Raw genomic sequence first — 20,473 nt, forward strand, 5'->3', positions numbered from 1 at the left:
CAAACCCAGTAACCATGCGTTTATCTTAACACATATGCAGGCAGTAAATAGTTTAAGTGATTAGTTCTTATTACTACTTTCCAGTTATGGCTGTAGATTGTTTAAGGATGACCTTGACTTAGACCTTCCTCCCATCGCTCTGTCACACACTCTTCCAGCTTCACGCAGCCAGCCTGGATTTTACCCAGGCTTCCTCTGTAGTGAGCAGAGCTGTCGGGAGGCGGCAGCGCTCCCTTGCCCACGCTGCCCGCAGCCTGCCCGCTGCCTTGGGTCACTGCTGTCGCTCTTCTACAGCTGAGCCAGAGGTCACTGGGTCACTGGCCCTCAACATCTATTAAAACCCCAAGTGATTTCTCATGAAAATTGTGCACAATGAACTTATTCCAATTTTGTTTGCAACACTCAAGAGCCTTCAGCGCTTTGCAAGATTGCAAGTAAGAATCTCCATGTAACATTTCTGCATACTGACTCATATTTGGCCTTATTCAAATCAGTAAACCCTCTATAGAATAAGCCCCCCGACTGAAGCCCAAGACACACTCGCACTATTACTCATTCTCTTTTAGGAGCACCCATGAGCAATATAGGCTTCACAACACAATTAAAAAACCCAAGCTCCGATGGATCGAAGTGGTGAAGGGAATGAGAGCAATTGCTTCATGGCAGACTGCTGTGACGCTCCCCACATGCAAAGAAAGGTTCAGTGAGAGGAAGAGATGGGATCATTTGGATCTGAGCTGAGGTGAACAGTATCATTTCAGGTTTCCTAGTGAAAATAATTTTTTAGAAAAAAGGGCAAGATCAAACCCTCTGTTGGAAATGACTGAGGCGGAGACTGCATTTTCCATTAGCAAAAAGTTGGAAAATTCCTGATATTTGCTTTGAAACTCTAGCTGTGACAGGGATGACCAGGTTATTCAATATTTTCATTGCCTTCCCATCTCATCCCATAATACTGACTAAAGGAATGTTACATTTTGCAACAGGAGCACTTAGGAGGCAGGGTCACAGATAGCCTGCACAAACAATCTGTATTACTTTCAAGGTTCAGTGCTGATTTCTTTGTACTCTTCCAGTCTTCTAACACAGAGCTGTGAAGTGTCAGCCTCTGCTTCCTCTAGGTTTAATGCTTTAAACACGAAGTTAAAAATATAGGTGACCAGAAAGAGAACTGACTTTTTCACAGAGAGGTAGCCAGTACTCAGAGCTCAATGCACTTGCAAACCTAAAGGTCATAATCACCAAAACAGTAGGATCTATAAGTTCTGTCACACACATGGCACAAGTGGCATTTATTGACTTGTAGTGATATCCCAAAGAAGATCAGGGTGCCCTGTGCCATGCAGTACTGTCAGACAGTTCCTGCTAAAGGGAACTGATAGTCTAGGTAGATAATTTCTGTTTTACTGAGAAGTGCAGCCCAGAGGGATTATTTGCTTCACAAGCTTCTGCTGGAAGTGTTTTACAGGCGCAAAGCATGGAGAGTTGCCTCTCCGCAGCTGCTGGGGGTTAAGTTGGGCATCTGAGGGCTGTACCGATGCTGGTCTGTGCCACTTGGACCTTGGCAGTCTGTAGGGGTGCAGGGTTGAGCAGCCAGGGTGGTGGAGGAAGAGGGAGAGCATTACTTGAATACCTTGTTGCCAGATGCTCTGTTTTCTTTCTGGTCTTCACTCCCATGAAACAGATGGTCCAGTGGGAAGGTCCTGCCTGAACCTGAAGAAGGTGGAGGTGTTTTCTGAGTCATTCCCTGTCTGGGCTTGATAGAAGGATCACAAACCTAAATTATTCAGAGGGGGCAAACAAGCATCTCCGTGTCTGCACTTGGCCTCACCATTTATATATGACTGTGTCCTTTCCTGTGTGAGCTCTGGGTATGTTTCTTGCATGCCCAGTACAGTGCTGGAGTCACCAGACACTGTTCTGTGGAGAAAAGGAAAATGCAGCTATTGTTGACTGAGCAATGAACATTGAACAGGAGCTGGTGGTAGATGGCCAGGAGATTTGAAAAAAATTGTACATGAAAATTGTAACAGACTTTGCAAAACTGTGATTGAATGAGAGCGTAGGAGCACTGGCTGTACAGAATGCTACCTAGATTAATATTTCAGATGTTTTCTGAAACTTTTCCTTTTTTATCACCTCACAAAATAATTGCAACATTAATGCTAAAGAAAACCTCTTCAAACAATAAATAATTTCTGTTGTTGTAGAATTTTTTGAATGCCAAATACCTGCTGAGTTAATCTTTGGAAGAACAACAAAAGTTTGTTCTTTGTATATGTAGATTGTTTCGGGGTATTGTTTGATTCTGCTTTTGAAAGGGGTCATGTTTCTGGGCTTAGCTGGATAGTTTGTTTGTTCCTATTCATTAAAAGAGACCCTGCAGCTATTTGAGGAGGGAGTGTGGTGTTACATTATTATTGCTCCAAAAAGTATGGACAAAAATGTATTGTAAAAATTCCAGGCTTTCTAGTAGGAGTTCTCTCAGTAATAAATACTCTCAGTCTGCTGCAGTGTAGTTAATGTGCTAACATTGTGTTGGTCTAATTAGACAGATCGTTAAGGTACAGAGTTAAAATATGCAGATAATTCTGCATATGACGTATTGGTACAGCAGTTTTGTGCAGTGGATAAGGAGGAAAACAACTTCCAGGTTCAGCCTTTACTTTGCCACCTTGTCCCATAGCCCTTGCCATACAATTGCAAATAACAGTGCTTGGGATGCTGCAGGGTCCTGTGTCCCTGCTGAAAGATAAAAATACATTGATGCTGAGAAATTCATATCCTGGGGCAGGAGGCAAAGTCCTTGGATGAGAGCAGCACTGCAGAGACCAAAACTTCTTGTGAGTTATTCATTTAACTTGTTCTGGTTTCCATCAGGGCTGGTGGTGTAAAGCACCTTGCAGGATTGTGGCTGATGGGCTTTACTTCTTCAATGAAAAGGGGAAAAAAGTGAGATTGTGTTCTTTTTCTCTTTCTTAAGCTATATAGTTTGCCTACAAAGGGGCAGTAATGGAAATAGCCCTACTTGTTCTGGAAGAGCATTAAGCAGTGTCTTCCAGAATAAAGTGCTTGTGCTCGTGACTCCTTGTGCCTTCCCAGAGCAGAGCTCAATGCATTTTTTTTTCTTGGAAGAAGCTGTCATTACCAGGGAATTGCTCAAAGAGGGACAGTTTATGCTGGAGTCGCTATCCATAGCAAATTTTTCTTGCCCGCCTTCTGGTCAAAGCCACACCTATTGCACTGAGGCCAATATTTCACTTCCTCTGGGGAGTTCCACTCCATCTAGCCCACAGATGGCCTTTCCAAACCTGTGGAGCATTGCCGTTATTGTCACTGGCCACACTGCTTTTCTAGTGGTCAGCTTTAATACTTAGGTCCCTAACTCAGAGGACAACACAACTTGCAAGCTCTCTTTGTATGACTTTGTCTCTCTTTGCTTTATCTAGCTCTTTAGTCATCCATAGGATTATCCCACAGTGCCAAAAAGCGTTTCCCCTGCCGCAGCCTGACTTTTCCATGAAGAAAGTCACAAGAGATTTCAGCTTTGCTGTAATGCAGAGTAATGACAGCATAATAGTACCTAACCTCCTACAAAGTGCTCAGAGAACGGGGAGGTTGGCTGAGATTATGCAGTATTGTGAACTATGTTCCACTAGGCAGATAAAAACAACTGCCTAAGAGCTCTGAATCAATCAGAATATTCATACCTCTAATTAGAGAAATCTTTACACCCCCCTTTTTTACTGTGTTCCAGTGTCACTATGAAGAAAGTAACAAAGAGACCACAGAATCTGTTCTTTTTATGTACCTGTATCGTTATTTTTGCAGCCCAGCGTGGTTGGGTGTATTGAATGTATGTATGGCAGACACAGAGCACTGCTTCATCATCACGCTCATCAGGTGGGGCTTTGTGTATGGGGATAACAATGTCTTGCTAGAACAACACCAGAGAGAAGTGAATGAAGCAAACCTAGTACAACTAAGTCAAATAAATCTTTTCTACTGAGTAATGTCTGTGTATCAGGTAGATAAATCTTGGCTTTAAAGTGATTTGGGATTTTTAATTAAAAGCTTGTGGCTTCCGAAAGTTCATTAATTTGTTCCTTTCATAGTTCTGACCCACATGACTGATTCTCCACTCTTCTGCACTCTGTACCACTGTTAGCCTTGCACAGAGGGTAAACACCTACCTCCCAGGGTGTCGTTCTGAAGCAAAGGACAGTCCAGCTGGGAAAGGTGGAATAGCACTTGAGAAAAGTTAAAGTGAGAGACTTTAAAGCAAACCCAAAACTGTTCAAAAAGCAACAAAAAAAAAAAATCTCTATTTTAACTGCTTATTGTCAGCAGAATCCTGTCTTCTCTTCCTTTTCCTCTTGTTTCTACAGTAAAAAACTGACTTCACCACAGATTATAACCTCTTCCCTGCAGTTTGACACCTTTTAGTGCCTTCCAGTGCTTAGACAAGATTTTAATACTGGAGATATAGTTACCGTATTAATATTTATAATTACTAGCCATTATTCTAACTTATGTTTCATTAGTGGGCAATGCTCAACATTCCTTTGGAAAGTCATTGACAGCAGCGTATTTGTAACTTTATAGGACCATACTTGTAATTCCAAGGATCGTATTTCCGTTTGACAGCGCATGAGCAAATTGCAGCAAAACCATCAGTCTGCCCAGTGGTAAAAGCCACTCAGTTTTCTACTGGGTCTGGATGTTTTGACAAATATCTTCCACTTAGACTACTGAAAAAAATCCTCTTTACTGCCCATGACCAACTGTGAAAATCAGCATCTACTCATACACTATGAAGGCAATTAACTACTGACATAACCTCTCTCTCAACTGCAAGACCAGATGCTGCTCTGAAAGCACGGCTTAAGCAGCACATGCTGCAGAAAGCACTTGGTGAAACGCTATGACTTAAGCAACGCAGTCAGGCTCACTAATTGTGTCCCTTCTGTCCTTAAATACCAACAGAAGGAGTTCTCCTTTGGCCCTTCTTTGGGTTTCAGCAGTGTCATCTCTGACTCTTGTTGGACACAGCCCTGTCGTAGTGAAAAAGACTATGTTCGTAGCCCTGTGACTCTGTCTGTTGTGCATTCTGTGTCTATTTCTTGCCTTTAACACCCAACTCTCTTCCACAGACATCCAAATTAGAAGATACCAATCTTCCCTCCCACCTTTTTGTGAGCTGTGATTTCCATGTGTTGGAGGCAACACTGAGCAGGGCACATAGTCTTTGAAGGGGATTGTGCATTCTTATTCCTTTTGGATCTTACTTGAGCCATTCAGCTTTCCTGTGCTCTGTAGACAATCTCTATGTTCTGGGTGCTCTGGAGCTGTCACGGGGGCCAGACAGCTAAAGGGAGATTTGGTGATATCTGCTGTCGCATCCAAAGCTCTTATTTTTGTCTAGCCCTAGACATCAGCAGGTCTGGGCTGCCCAGAGCAGCTCTGGGCTCAGAAACCAGAACTGCAGGTTTTTTTTGAGTATTTCACATGCTCAAATACTAAACTTTTTATTAATTTGTCTTGTTGCTGGCAAAATCCCCTAAAATGTGTAAATGGGCACCTTTTGCCAATTCATGAATTTCCAGATACCCAGATTCTCCCATTTACCTTGCTCTGCAATTCACGTCATGCTGTTCTCTGCATGGCATGCAAAGATTTTGATCCATGCCACATGCTGCACATCTTCCCAATGAAGCAAAAAGCCTCCCTTGCTGGCTGGTACCCTGCTGACATCCCATTTCTGCTAATTAGGACTGTGAGTAGTTAGTACAAAATATAAATGTGGCAGGATTCCAAGCTGCAAAAAGAAGGGAAAGTGGGGAAAAAAATGGTTGGACAGCTAAGGGAATATGTAAATATATTTAAAATAGATGATTCTAACTGCAGTGAACAGATGATTTTTTTTTTTTTTTAATTCCGACTGGATGGCTTTAATCAAAAATGATAGTTCATACATCTGCTCTTTGAAGATAAGCCTGCAGTTATACAAAACACTTAAAGAAAGAAGCTGTGGTGTGCTGATGAGACCTCAAAAATTCTAACCCATGACTAGGAAGATTATAGTCTGGTTACTTCAGCAAGTTGCTAATTCTGAAATATTAGACGGAGTTATTTGTCCTGTCTGAGACATGAAAGGGATGCCTGTAGATTGTGCCTAAGCAATTAAGGCATTTTAGAAATCATTAGTGAACTTTCTTGATTGAAGAGGCATTTCCCCTCCTGCCTCTCTCTGACTTGTCTGCAATTGTTTGACCTAGCAAGGCAGCTCTCCATCATCCTGGAATTTATTTTTTAATGCAAGGAAAGATTGTAAATTAAAGCAAATCTGATTCTGGGAATGTGGGGCTCCCCTGGAAAAGCGAGCTCAAATTTAAGTTGGAATTGGGGACTCCACCTTCATAAATACCATAAAATTGACTGGGCAACTGCCTGATACCATCTCAGGGAAAAAGCGTTCAGAACAGAAGAGGGGAGAATGTTAAATCAAACAGAAAGAACATTCATGTTCCTTACACTGCCTGTGAGTAAGCATAATACCTACTCACAATAGACGGTAGTATTAGTAATTGCAGTATTAGTAATTGCATGTATCTTGTTGCTTCATCAAGCCACTGAAACGTAAAGCTCTTCAATACTGAGAAGTTTTTACAAGTAGGAGTCTGTGGAAGTGTCATGGCCTGCAAAGCTTTGCCTTTCTTTTGACCTTCAGTACAGGTCCCGCAGGCGTACTGCATCTTTATTTGGGAGGTCAAGGCCAAGTTCTCTGCTGCAGGTATCATCCATCTCTAATAGCTCCCCTAGCACAGAAAGCATAGGAAATCACTGTTACGCTGAACCCCTGCGTGCTGGTTTCATGTTTGGAAGCACAGAGCGCAACGACCATACAGCATCCCAGTTCTGGCCTCAAACCTGCAATTAAGCCAGGAAGCTGAGGCAGGGAAGAGAAAGCAGAGGACAAGAAACTTTCAATATCTATTAGAAAAATATATCAAAATTCTACAAAGGCTTTTTGTTTGGGACTATTCCCATTTCTTTTTCTTTTTACAGACTATTCTGCTATGAACTTCCCATACAGCTCAGTGTAGAGTGTCTACAGCAAGTAGCATCCATCTTCCCTGGGCTGAAATTTTTCATTTGCTTCCTACAGTGGCACTGCAAAGCTCTGAAAAGCTTCACAGAACCAGTGTAAAATGGATAGAATTCTGTAAATACTACATAGTCCTGGAGAAAATATCTATTACTACGAAGTGTCATAAATTCTGTTGCTCATAAGCCTGTTCATCGCAGTTACTTTGTCCAGCTCTAAACTGTATTTGTTTAACAGTTAAGGCATCTTCCACCTCCGTGAAATAAGTAATACAAATGTGTCAAGACTGTTTACAATTGAGGATCTTTGAAATACAGCTGTTCTTTACTGAGTACTTTTCTGGATGCTCTCATGAGAACAAACTCTTCCCTACAGGAGAGTTTAACTAAGAAGAATTTGGGGTTGGATCTGCTGATAAAATCCTTTATAGCTTTCACTTCCACACTTGCCAGGGGTATTTTTATTTAGGGTTTGGGGATGCCCAGCACAAACTCTTCCCATTTATTGTCATTATTTTCTCCATGGTCTCACATCCGCCACATTCTTTGGCTTTTATGTTAGTGGCTGTTTCTATTTCCTTCTTCTTGGCCCTGTACATCTCAGCTGTCTTTGAAGGCATTGAGGTGCTCCACTTACAGAAGATAATCTCTCAGAAAACGCAATCTGCTTTAAACTACCACTTATGCTTGAGTCCAAACCAAAGGAAGCATAAGTGGCCTTTTAAAAAGTTGTGACATACCCAGCTCAATGAATATCTTGTCACTGGTTGGAATGACAGCAAGCAAGCCAAGAAGACTGGTGTTTAACATGAGGTGAGCCTACACAGCAACTCGGAGAATTGTTTGCCCTGGTGCAGTGTATCTTTTGGTTATTCCACGTGTTTTTCCTGCACAGTAACACTGCTGTCGTGAACCAGACAGTTCACCCCCTTGAGTTACAGAACATCATTAGAAACTCCTCCTCTATTGAGCAATGATGTTGCAGTTGTTGCAATTCAAATTATTGTATTATTATTCTGTGCCTAAGCTAACAGTTTGGTTTAAGGCCGTGTGGCACAGTCGCTGGAGGGTAGCCCACCTGAAAGTCTGCACGAAGCCCTCTGTGCTGTCACATCATGGTGACCCTTTATTCATTGTCTTCAGCAGAGAAGGCTGCTCATGTCTCCCAAACCACGCAACTACTTCCTTGAAAGAAAACGTCTGTTTGCCATATGATATCATCCACCTATTTAGTAGCTTTGATCCTCTAGATCTGGACATTTGCTCTTCTCTTTTTAAAAGCTTTTTTTAAGAACTGGATCTAATTCAGTCACGTAGGAGCTTGCCTGAACTTTCGCCCAAAGACTGTTCTGTCTGCCAGAGAGCAGATGCTGAGTAAATTCACAGCTCAAAGCCCTGCAACATCAGTGGGAAAAGCTCCCTTAAGCCCAGCACGCCTGGAGCAAGCTCTGCAGGAGGAGGTATAAAGATATGAATGGTTCATACTCAGGGCCACCTGCTCCAGAGAAGGGTCTGTCTTCCAGGCTCCACCCCACTCCTATTGACCCAATGCTAAAAGACATAACATTTGTGATAATGTCTTGAGATCAGACAACTCCAGTTTTGGGGACTGATCCTTTTTGAGGTTTCCTTTGCGCCTATTCCATCCCACTGTCCTGAGCAGTGACATACAGGATATTAGTTGTTCTAGGTGTTGTCTGCACAGTTAAGATTTTGAAATTTCCTTTAGCCTTTCATTGCTTCAAATTATTTTTCACATATACTGGTTCAAGGATTTATTAGGGACTCAGCAGGAAAAGTTACAAATATAGGATTCACACAAAAAGTTTACATTATCCAGACTCTGGAGACATGTTGAACTATTTCCTCACTTGATTGTTGTCATTTTACACTACAGCTCTTGCAAGTAATTCTTAGGATAAAATGGACTTCTGTATATTTATGTGCTTCTACACATATGGCGATCTTTTACTTCGAAGTATTAAAATGTTCCTAATTCTATTAAAAACAGTGGGGATTTTCCCATCATTGTGGATAATGTACAGGGTTGGGCCTGTTCCCTGCAAATATCCAATGGGATTGTGTGATTACATAGAGCAGTTTGGTAAGTTATTTATCACTTATCCATCATAAAGCCGCCAATCAGTCCTTTGACTCGATGAACATTCTGATTCCTTATAGTGTCATCACTGCATCACTTGATTGACATATGTGCACCACACCGTCATTCTTACAGCTGAAAGGGAACAACCAACATCACATTTGTTTCGTTTATTCTACCTACTCTCAGTTATGCGTTGAGTCTGATTGTAATTTAGGTTCTAGCATTCGGCCGTATCACAACAACTAATAAATATGCAGATGCTGGGACTAGAGCAGTCTGTGTGCTGCTATAAATGATCATTTAGCTTCAAGCTTTTCTGTTTATTTTTATATATTGCCCTGAACCAGTACAAAGGAAGCTACTAATCTCACTCATTTTTGCAGGACAGTGTTGCTGCTGGCTTAATTTTGGCAGTGAAACCACCACATAAGTGATATTCATTCCCCCTGACCGCTTCATTTCAAGTTGTCAGGAACACTGTGTCAATTGTAGACTAAAAAGACAAAAATAAAAATAAAAAATTTGCTGTCAAGGGGCTTCCGAAGAGTTGAACAGGCATGCAGATCTCTTGGCTACATGTAAAATTAATCATTATATTTCTGCTGCTAACTTGTTTTTCTATTTGTGTCACACAGGGATTCTTAAATGACCTAATATTGAATCTGATGAATTATAGGCTGGAAGACCACAGTGTTTATTATGCACTGACAGAGGATGGATTGATCTAGTGCTTGTGGGGTTTTTTTTTCTCCCCTGCTTTGGAGTCTGTTTGCCACTGGTACCACTTCATTAATCATTCCTGGAATTTACCTTTCCATAAATACTTCGAAAGTATTTTTAATTATTTTTTTTCCTCACCAACTGTATTTCTGCTGTGTGATAAGGGCAAAACCACAACACAGCCAGGCACTCACTTGTTTGTTCATACAAAGCCGAATCCTGGGTCCAAGTTTAACCTCAAATTCAGTGTTGCACCTCTACTAAAACTGTGCAGTTAAGTATATCCCCGAATTTTGCATACGCTCTCATGCTTTTGGCTTCAGCAAGCCTGCAGGGAAAGCATTTGCTAAACAGCTTAACTCAGTAGAAATGTACTTAAGCATGTGCTTAATTCATTTGCTTAAATGGAGCCGTGATGCTTGAAGCTAATAGAAGTGATTTTAATAATTTAAGCTCCACTTTTAAGTTTAATATATTGCACTCACATATAAAATTGATCTATTCAGAAATAACAGTATTTAAGTATAAAAATGAAAGAGTAGGAAATGCTATGTTTTGATGGTAGCGTTGATTCAGAACCAACTCTGCTCTTTTCAGGCTCTCTTTTCTACTCTATAAAGACTTTGATCAGACTTAATTAATTGATTTTTTAACTGCTTTGAAGATTTTCCTTACGCTGTTACTAATGCTAAATATTTGCTTTTGTGTTTCTTTTTAAAGTACCTGGGTTTCTTTATCCGGGATGCCAAAAAGCCACTGTGTTGTTAGTGATTTTCCAGTTGCTTAGCCTCATTTTGTTGTACAGAATTTTACCACCTGGGTTCCTGCGTACTGCATTGTCAGGTCACTAGTTCATTAAAATTGCACATGTAGCCATTTGTAATTGTCTGGAAGATACTCTTGGCCTTGCTCATGCTCAAGGCCGTGTGTGTGACACATCACGGTAGGGAGAAGGCTCTCAGGATCTGGCTCTGTCTCCATAGATCTCAGAAGATTTTACAAACACATGAGCTAGTCCTGCTTCCTTTATTTTCTTTACAGAATTTCAACTTATATTCCTTCAGGGAAGCTATAATATATATTTCCACTATCAAACTATAGTTCTTCCTTTTTGATTCAGTTCTCTATTGTGAAAAATAGAAACATTTGCCACTTTCCCTATTTGCGTTAAAATGGAAATCCAATGGACAAGTTTACCCAAAACCCAACATGGTAAAAAGCAATTTTCCATCCATAGATACGGGTGCCAACAGGTGGACCAACTATTAGAACTACACTGGGATGTTTTATGGCAAGTAATAGTATCTGCTTTACAAAAGACAGAGACGAGTAGAATTCATTATTTTAAAGTATGAATGCTAAAGTTTGAAAAGGCAGATTTAGCAGAGCAGGTGCCTCGTTTCAAACTTCTCCCTACAGACATTTATTCACCTGGTTGTCTCCTGGTGGGATTGTAGAAGTCAGTGTCATACTTACCAGACTTTTATCCTATAGAAATCTCATTATAGCCAGCTAGATGCTTTGTCAAGCTTTTCATCAACAATATTGAGGCAATTGCTTAGATTCCTGATCCGAGTTAATTAGAACGCCAAATATGAGGTTTGTGGTTACTGCATGTAGCTGTATATTTGCTAATAATTTAAGCATTTTAATTTGCGAATCTTGCTTTTTGTGTCCTTGTTTGGTCATGCTGATGTGTCCTGAGGATATTCAATTTCTGCACTCATAGCTATTCTGGAGGTTTGCTCTCTCATGAGATTAATTTTGCTTAAATTAGGTCCTTCTTTCTAGTGAGATTCAAGGTAAAATCTTTTTGAGGTGCAGAGCATCCTGAACATCTGCCAAAAGTAGTAGGAATTGGAGTTGATTAGTGGTTCTCAGAAGGTTTTAGCAACTTGCAGGATTTCTGTAGAAAAAAAACCTCCGTGGAAGAGAAATTTCTTTAGAAAAGGTCTGTTTTATACAGAACATTTCTGGGTTCTTTAAAAACAGACAGCTTAGACTCATTTTTGCACTCCAATAGAGAGATTTGCAAAGCTGCTACAATCCAAGCTGCTGCCCAAGGATATTTCTATTCATACGACTTTGTACATGCTCTTCTGCATGTGTGTTTTCACCTCAGTGTCTGAAATATGTATGGACCTTAAGTGCAAGTGGGAAGACACACTGGCGTAGCGTAGCAATGGCAAAACGATTCTTTCCTGAGCTTTAGAGAGGTATCTCTCTAATTTCACTATTGCAGCAATGCAATTTATATACAATTCCCAATAACAAAAGACATGGGCAGGCTTAGAAACTTGTCCTTAGAAACAAGGACCTTTGAAACAGATGTTGCCTACAGCTGTAAATTATCTCTGGCCCAGACTTTAGCATCTAGTGCACTGTAGCCATTTCTTCTAAGTTCAGTAGATCTTCATTCCTGTTGATTCAAAGCAGGGAGCAACTGTCGCACATTTAAATTGCCCCTTTATCTTTTTAACCATTCCTCAAGGAGAAGATTTTGGATTATATGCATCCACCCCCTACAAGTTTTGTAGCGGTTTTGTCTAAATAAACAAGCAGTACATGTGTTTTATAAAGAGCAACCAAGCTACACTGGATTTGCTCCGCCACTGGTTATTCTACAGCCCTGCCTTCCATAAGCAGAGATTGTCATTCTCCATGGTTATCTTTTTTGCTAAACTTGTTATACAGAACTATTCCAAAGACAGTGGGAAAAAAAAGCTGTGTGCATAGTTCAATAGTCATTGCACTGGATTTCTAATTACATTAGTATGAGCTCTGGCAGATACGTCCAGATAATAATCAATGTCTGTCTTTGCCACCCACCTACCACATGCATGTACAATTAATATTAGAATCACCCACAGAATTAATGACTTTGTATGAGGCAGAAAAAAAGAGAAGGGTATATACTGTAAAATAGTCTCTTTCTTGGCATAAACTGATATTGATTCACCCCAAGAGGAATATTCCTGCACCTTCTATAAAGCAGAGAAATTATTCAGTAATTGCTAGTTCTGAAAATTAACATCAAGTGACTGTAATTTAAAACAGAAAGCCATGGATGAGGGATGGACCTTTGGGTACCAGCGTTCAACCAACATTACGTAAAGGAAATGTGTAGGGATTACTTTAAGGCAGTCCTATTTTTAAGAGTTGGTATAGTGGGTGGCATGCAAGCAGCAACTTCAAGCAGCCCACAGTATCTTTCTTTCATGCACTTCATTCCTGCAGTGAATATTTGTGTTTGCAAAGTCCAAAGAACTGGCAACGGTGAGAAACCAATTTTTCTGTTGACTCGTGGGCTTTCCTTTTCAGTGCTGACAGTGCCTTTCTCAGACACAAAGCCTCAAAGTACACTCATCTGTTCTGCTCTGTAGGTGACTTTGAGAGGCCATCTGGTAGAGGGAGCCTCGCTGGCCGTCTCCATCCCGTCTTTGTAAAAAGAATTGCCATTTTAATGGTAGGATTATTCAAAATGAGATGTGATGTGGTCTTCTGTTTAGTAGGTAGAAACCACATAATATGTTTAACTAAGGTTTCTGTCTGGTGAACTTTCCCGTAGATGGTTGCTGATTCTTTTGTAAACATTTAGTACACTTTTCTAAAACACTTTAATTTCTATGTTAGTATCTGTGCTCTGGACATTCGTGGTCTGGGTTGGCAGTGTGAGAGTTACATATCATTTCAGTTGTCAGTTTTCAGTGTCTAGTTAACCAAAAGCTGATGAAAGTTTCCCTTCAAATCTGTCATTTTGAGCCTACTCATAGAAATGAAATCAGGGGCTTTTTTAATTAATACAGTTTTCTAAACCAAGGAATATTTTGTTGGGCTTAATTTAGGCATCAAACAGAAGTTAAAATGCAGAGCTCTGTTTCAGCATGCTAGGAAAATTGGAGTGTATTTATATCTTGCAGCAAGCATGGCATTAATGTTCAATTTTGTGCTGTTTCTTATTTTCTAGGAAGTTTAGAGCATCTAAGCAAATTAAACTTGGAAGTGAGCTGATGGGAAATAGCCAATAGTCCTGTATTTCTCAGGAACAGTTACCTTTTCTTTACTATCAGAAGTAAATATCAGGAATTTCCACTGATGAGTGCACAGAAGAATTAGGGATACTTCATAGGAATTCTGCATGTTTCCAAAATCAATTGGTTTGAGTAACAGCTGAACCAAACTGTTCTGTGCCTGTCCTATGATGTAAATAAAGGTGCCTTCTTAGCAGGGTTGGGAGAATACTGCAGCTGGGGTGATTTTTGGTTGTTTCTTAGACCTAGACCCAAGAGTTTTTCTTTTATGGAGAGCTGTTGCTGAACTAAGCCTAGAGTTTGTATTCAGATTTGAGCTTTTCTCTCAGAGTAGATTTACTGCATCAGAGCTGAACCAGCATTTGCATTTGGTTTTTTTTTTTAAGTGGGTAAAGTATAGATATTTGTGACTGATGGGGCCATTGGCAGTTATAGTTGTGGTCTGTGGAGTGCCACCCGCCCTCAGTCTCATTGAATCTGGGAAGCAAGCTGCGCGTCTTGCTCAAGGTCACACAGAAAGCGTGTGGCAAAGTCAAGGATCAAACCAGTCTGACACGTACTTTTAAGAGCTTCCCTTCAGTGCAGCAGAGAACAGCATTCATCTTTAACAACAAACCAGTGCGTGGCACTTTGTTGTCCTCTGAGTCATCACTCCTGCTGAACGCCTCCCTCGGGAAGGTTGTTAAACTTCTACAACACTCACAGTATCTTAATGGGTTTTACCAAATGAATTAAGAGCCCTTACAACTTTCATGCTGTGTATCGTGGAGTTCAAAAACTTCTGTCAGTAAAGCAGTAAATCTCTCCAAAGCAACAGGAGGCAGTGAGGAAAATAACACAAGAAGGGAAGACTGCTGTCACGTTTGCCCCAATGAAAATTATAAGAATCCAGTTTTTGGTATGTATCAGTGACAAACAATTGAATATAAATGAACAATTTGGGGGTCTTTTCAGCCTGCTAAAGCCCCAAAGCAAGTCAAAGACAGTTTTTACCTTGTGCTTCTGAAGACATGTTACTGTAATTCTTGTTAAAGATTATGTGTTTATCTTAAGACCAAGGGAAAGGTACTTTCAGTGCTTTAGCTTTTTCCTCATCGGTGTTAAAAAAAGGCTGGACCTATTACATTAGTGGACACTGAGTTATTCCCTTTGGGAGATATTAAGGTCGATGCGTCTTTTTTTCTTGCATTCTCTTTCTTAAACAATCAGGCTGAAGGATGGCACCTCTCGCATTTTGTAGTGTGACAACAGATGCATTTCTGCTGAAATGCACAGCTCTGATTTTTTTTTTTTCCAGAGACTGGCTTAAAGGTGTAGTTGCACAAGCCTTTTTGTTAAAAAACTTATTTTTCAAGGCTCTGTAATCTTACTCAGAAAAGCTGGATCGAGGCTGGAACTGAGCATCTGGAAGGTCAGTTTAGAGATGAATATATTTTTCCTTATTTTTCTCCTTTTTCTTCTACAAATGAAGAACGGCTTAAGAAGGTGAAAGTAAGAAAGTGAGAAAATAAACAAGAAGAAGAGGTAGCTTCAGCTTCTCCGGTCTGTGGTTCAGTTTGTGGGCTGAACCAGATTTGGGCTTTTTCTTATCTGCGTCCACTTGCACATGTCAGTGGGATTCAGATCTGGCCTTTAATCCTAATATTTATTTATTTGCTTCTAACCATGACTTTTCAGCCTCCTTATCTAATCTGAACTTCAGATACTGACTTTATTATGAGAAGTATAGTTTTTTTTTAAATTTATGTTTTCAGATGAAACCTAATGAAAACACCCCTGCCAGACCTAATAATTTGATGTAAAGTGTTTGATTGCCTATGAAACCTCTGCCATTCAGACCCCTAAATTGTCACACTGCTCCACTCTGTCATCAGCAGCCCCTGAAAACTGTTTAATCTGGAGTTTACAAAGACACCCTATTATACTGTGGCTCGTTACCATCTAGACTAGAAAGATGTCGTGAAGCTCATTCTGTTCAGTGTATGCAGATAAACTATGGCTTCATCATAAAACAGCAGTGTCAGCACTTCATGAGGGCTCATGCCTTCTAGAAGAAAGGATCTCTTTTCTAAAAGATTCCTCTGCCATTGGCAATCATGAGTTTAAATGTATTTCACACATCTTAAGACTTTATTATGCCCATTAGAGCTCCCTGGGTGCACTCCAGAACTTTGTGACCTATTTCCTTTAACACAGTTGAGAAAAGAGAATGCATTTCTTTAAATAATTTATCAGTGGCTTGTTTCTCTTGGCTATTGAATTTCTGGAACTGAAAGGGCCTGGGTAGCATTGATTGGAGACTGATAGGTGAGGTGGGAACTCTGGCTGAGGGTTTGATCATGAGTCTGGGCTTGCAGTTAAGCCAGGCCCAGGGCAATGCAACAGTTGTCTTTGCCCTCTCTTTTACAGTCGTTTGCACTTTCATATAAACATCACAAGTTTCCGTCCCAGGAGGCAAAACTTTCCCCTATGGAAATGCAAGGCAAAACTTGAAAATTTTGTCCTCACTTTAAAATAACAAACTGCAACTTCTTGAGTTTCTCCAGCTGGTGCTCTCTGTCTCATTGCAGTATGGTTTTACAGTTATTGCAACTTTTCCCTTGAATAGAAAATTCTAATTCATAGTTAAAGTTCAACTTAAATGGATGCTAAGTCTACTGCAGACTATTATTATCATAAAATCAAATTGATTGTAGCATGGGCTTGCCTGGCACTGGAGCTAGCTCTGTTTACTGGGGTCAGTTCTCAGCAAGTTCTATCTACCTGGCCAGTGTTCAGTCAATAAACCTGCCTCTTGTCAAAATGTCTATCATTTCAAGGCCCTACCACATGCACCTTCAGTCCAAGAGTCTGAAATGCTATCCCAGTCCAGCAAAATGGTTGTTTTATCTGCTCCTAGTCAAGAATTGACATGTTTTACTTATCCTCAGATGTTAAAATCAAAAACACTTACTGCTTCTGGCATGACCTGTAGTGAAGCTTTTACACCACGGAAGAATCTTGAATATTGCCCAGCACCTTTAATGGATGAAGCTGTCCACCTTCTAAGTGGAAGAGCACTTCATTATGCTTGTGTTGTGTGTCTCACGCTGCCGAAGTGTCCTGTGTCAGATCCGAAATGTTGACCTATCCACGTAGTACTTCTAGGCTAGGCTAAATGATCTAATCTATCACTTCTCTCTCTCTCTCTCTGACTTGTTACAAACACCTACATTCATCAGGAAACTTCAGCTAATCATCCCCATCAGGATGGGAGTGGGAGCTGGACATGGGATTTTTACTCAGAGCTACATTCCTTTGGAATTCACTTCTCCTGGAACTCTACCTGACCTTTAGTTCAAAAAGTGTTTCAGGATAAGTTATTATCCTAGCCTTACTTTCTCCCCGTTTCTGCATAGTAGAAAGTCAAATAAACAGGGGAAACATGGGTTCATTTGGCTTCATATCCATTGTGGCAAAAGAAGTTATGAGACTTCTGTTTTGTGTTCTAGTGTGATTAAGCTGGATAGAATTTTAGCTTGTGTTTTGCACTCTCTAGAGATCTTTGGGTTTGCAGTCTATATCAGTCCTGGTCTGCCTGCCTGCTCCTCTGCCTGTTGAATATGGTCTACTTCTTCTGCCATCTCTTCCTACTTAGTAGGCTGAATGAGAGCACTAATTAGACTCTGGTGCCAATTCACTGAGGCACCATCTTCTGTGCACCCCATGAGAGAGGGATTAGCTAAACACGACAGCTCTTCATCTGAGTTACTGGCATATGATATTTGTTGTAATTCTGTCATGAATGATATCTGTATAGCATGCAATTGTAGTTTTCTTTCCATATTGAAACCTATAGAATTCTCTCATTTCCCTTGAAAGACAATCATACCCTGTTCATCTATCTTTATAGTTTTAGGGCTACAGGAAGATTCTACACTTTTTTTTTTACAGTGGGTGAGTGAGAAATATTGACTTTTAAAACCCCGTATAGTTTTTCTTCCTCTACAGAAACAAATTGTCATTCCAACTATGGCTATAGAGAAATTTGTTACGGCAAGATAAGCTGCGCATGCGGTTCACTGTAACAAAACTTAGAGTAATGAGGTAAGGGAGTATGTTTACAGTTTTAACAGGCACCCACCACAGAATACAGAGTAACATGGAAACCTGAGTGGATTGTGAATAACCCATTTTTCCTCTCTGCATAATATTTAACAGCAGCACATAGAGAATGAGTTTTGAAAGTGTGGAAGCTGTTTTGATATAAGGCAAAAGCAAACCCCCGTTTTAAATATTGTGAGACACTGTGCATGATCTGATTAGGAAAAGATGAGAATGCTGCAAAATGTGGCCCACACTCAGTTCTTGTACTGCAGTAACCCTAAAGATCCCAGCCAAAGACATGGATGTTGTAATACTTGCTGTCCTGGCAAATGCCAAAAAGAACATCTCAGGCCCAGCAGTATCTGCTAGAAGGCATCGCAGTCATAAAAGAGGTGTGATCAGACTGGCTATCACAGAGGTCTTGGCAATGACAAGTGATTCTCAAGGCCAACTGCAGTTCACTGACTCCCATTAGGAGTAGCTCATTACATGCTAAATTGGCCGGTGGGTGTTTTATTCTTGGTTTATATTTGGCTTTGTATAGACCAGACCAAGGCAGACAAATCAGCCTTGTTGATCATTATGGAACTCTAGTGGGTTGGTTTCAAAACACTCTTTTCCTCTGCTGCCTTCAGAAGTTCAGACATTTGAAACAAATCCTTAGATCTTAGTGACTTCACGTTCATGTAATGTGAGCCCTGACAGAAGGGAAGTTCACCCATTCAATGTTTTGCAGAAAGGCACCAAAGCAAATTCATCTTCCTGTTTAAGGGATATTATTGTGCGGTTGCTTTTTGATATTCCCCGACTCTCCTGTGAGCATGCAGTAAACTCCCTGGTATATTCGTAGAGAGCGTAGAGGTTATGGCACAAACGAGCAGAAAAATAAAGAACTGGGAGGTACAGCCAATAGCTGGATTTTAGTGCTAAGATGGGAAGCACGTGGGTTGGTTTGATTTAACCCTGAGAAAAGTTAATTAATCAAAACACACACAAAAACCTAAGAATCCAAGGGCAGGAACAGCAGGGATTAATACATTCTTCTAGCAGTTGAAGAGAATCATAATAGAACCAGAGGTTTCTAGGATCTTGCTGTGGAATTTTTGTCTTTGAATTTGCAACGCTAGAAGGTTTGTGTTCCCCATGCAGTGATAAATTCTCTTTTACAAACTGGACTGAGAAGGAGGAGGGAGGGAACTGAGTGGAATCAATTACAAACCATATCAGACATTTAAGTTTAAACACAAGACCTTGCAAAGGCTTGCATGAAATCTTACTAGCAATATAAACAGGACTGGTGCCAAACTAAGCACCAGAAGTATTCAATAATAAAATACAGCTGTCTCCATTGGCACCTACCCATGGAAGTTTGTCATTTTTACTGTTAGAAATGCTGACAAAGAGAAATCTGAAAAATGAAAACATTTTTTCAAAGAAGGGACGTTTTCATGAACTGCTACCCAAATATTCATTTAACATTGGAACATTCCATAAAAGTAGTTTATAACATAATTTCTTCTTAGAAACGCATTTTGACAGAGTTCTTCTCAAGGACTTGGAGCGTGCTTGCCAATGCTAGCAGCTTTGCTTTCAAATCCATAACTCTTAATTATTAAAATACTCTCCATACACTTTCCTTGGATTCTAGTAAGACACATCAAAGCAGTGGGTCCTCTTTGCTTTGGCTCTTGCACACCCTGTCAGCTGAGGAGGAAGCAAGCGTAACTCAGCTCTGTAGACAGCCCAAGCTTAAGGTATGCAAACCTGATATACAAAAACAGTCCCAGGAAACTTGCACGGTTATGAACTATTCCTAAGAGAAAGGCTTTGCAGACCTGGACCCTGCATGGAGGCTGCTACACAACCCCTGACTCACACAATGGGCTTTGAGCCTTGGGAAATAGAAAAAGACCAAGACCCGTTATCACTTGCAAGTTGCTTTACGTTGGGATCGATTGTGGGGAACTTTCTCAGGAATATTAAGTAGGTTTAAGTCCTGAGAAGTGAAAGACACATGTGCACTCCGACATATTTTCACATGTTCAATGATCCTAGAGTTCTTTTCCAACCTAGTGATTTAATGATTCTATGCAGAGATAAATGTGTACATGTTTGTGGCTGCCCTATAATTCTCATTTGGTTTCTGTACCTCCTTTGGTAGGGAAGTTGTCTTACTCTCTTATTTTGCTTTACTTCTAAACTGCTTCCCAGACAGCTTGGCTCTCAGTACCAGTCCATCTGAGGTACAATACTGTATGACTGTATTTTACCACCTTTCAAGACACCGTGGGATATTTCTGCTTTGTCTAATCAAGAAAAATAAGGGCATTATTTGCCAGTTGTCAAAGGATTTAGTCTTTGGATTATATACGTTTATTTAGAAGCATCTTATGATATAGGAGGGTGATAAATGTAAGATATGTAT

The sequence above is a fragment of the Cuculus canorus genome, chromosome 16, assembly GCF_017976375.1.
Source record: "Cuculus canorus isolate bCucCan1 chromosome 16, bCucCan1.pri, whole genome shotgun sequence".
Classification (NCBI taxonomy): Eukaryota; Metazoa; Chordata; class Aves; order Cuculiformes; family Cuculidae; genus Cuculus; species Cuculus canorus.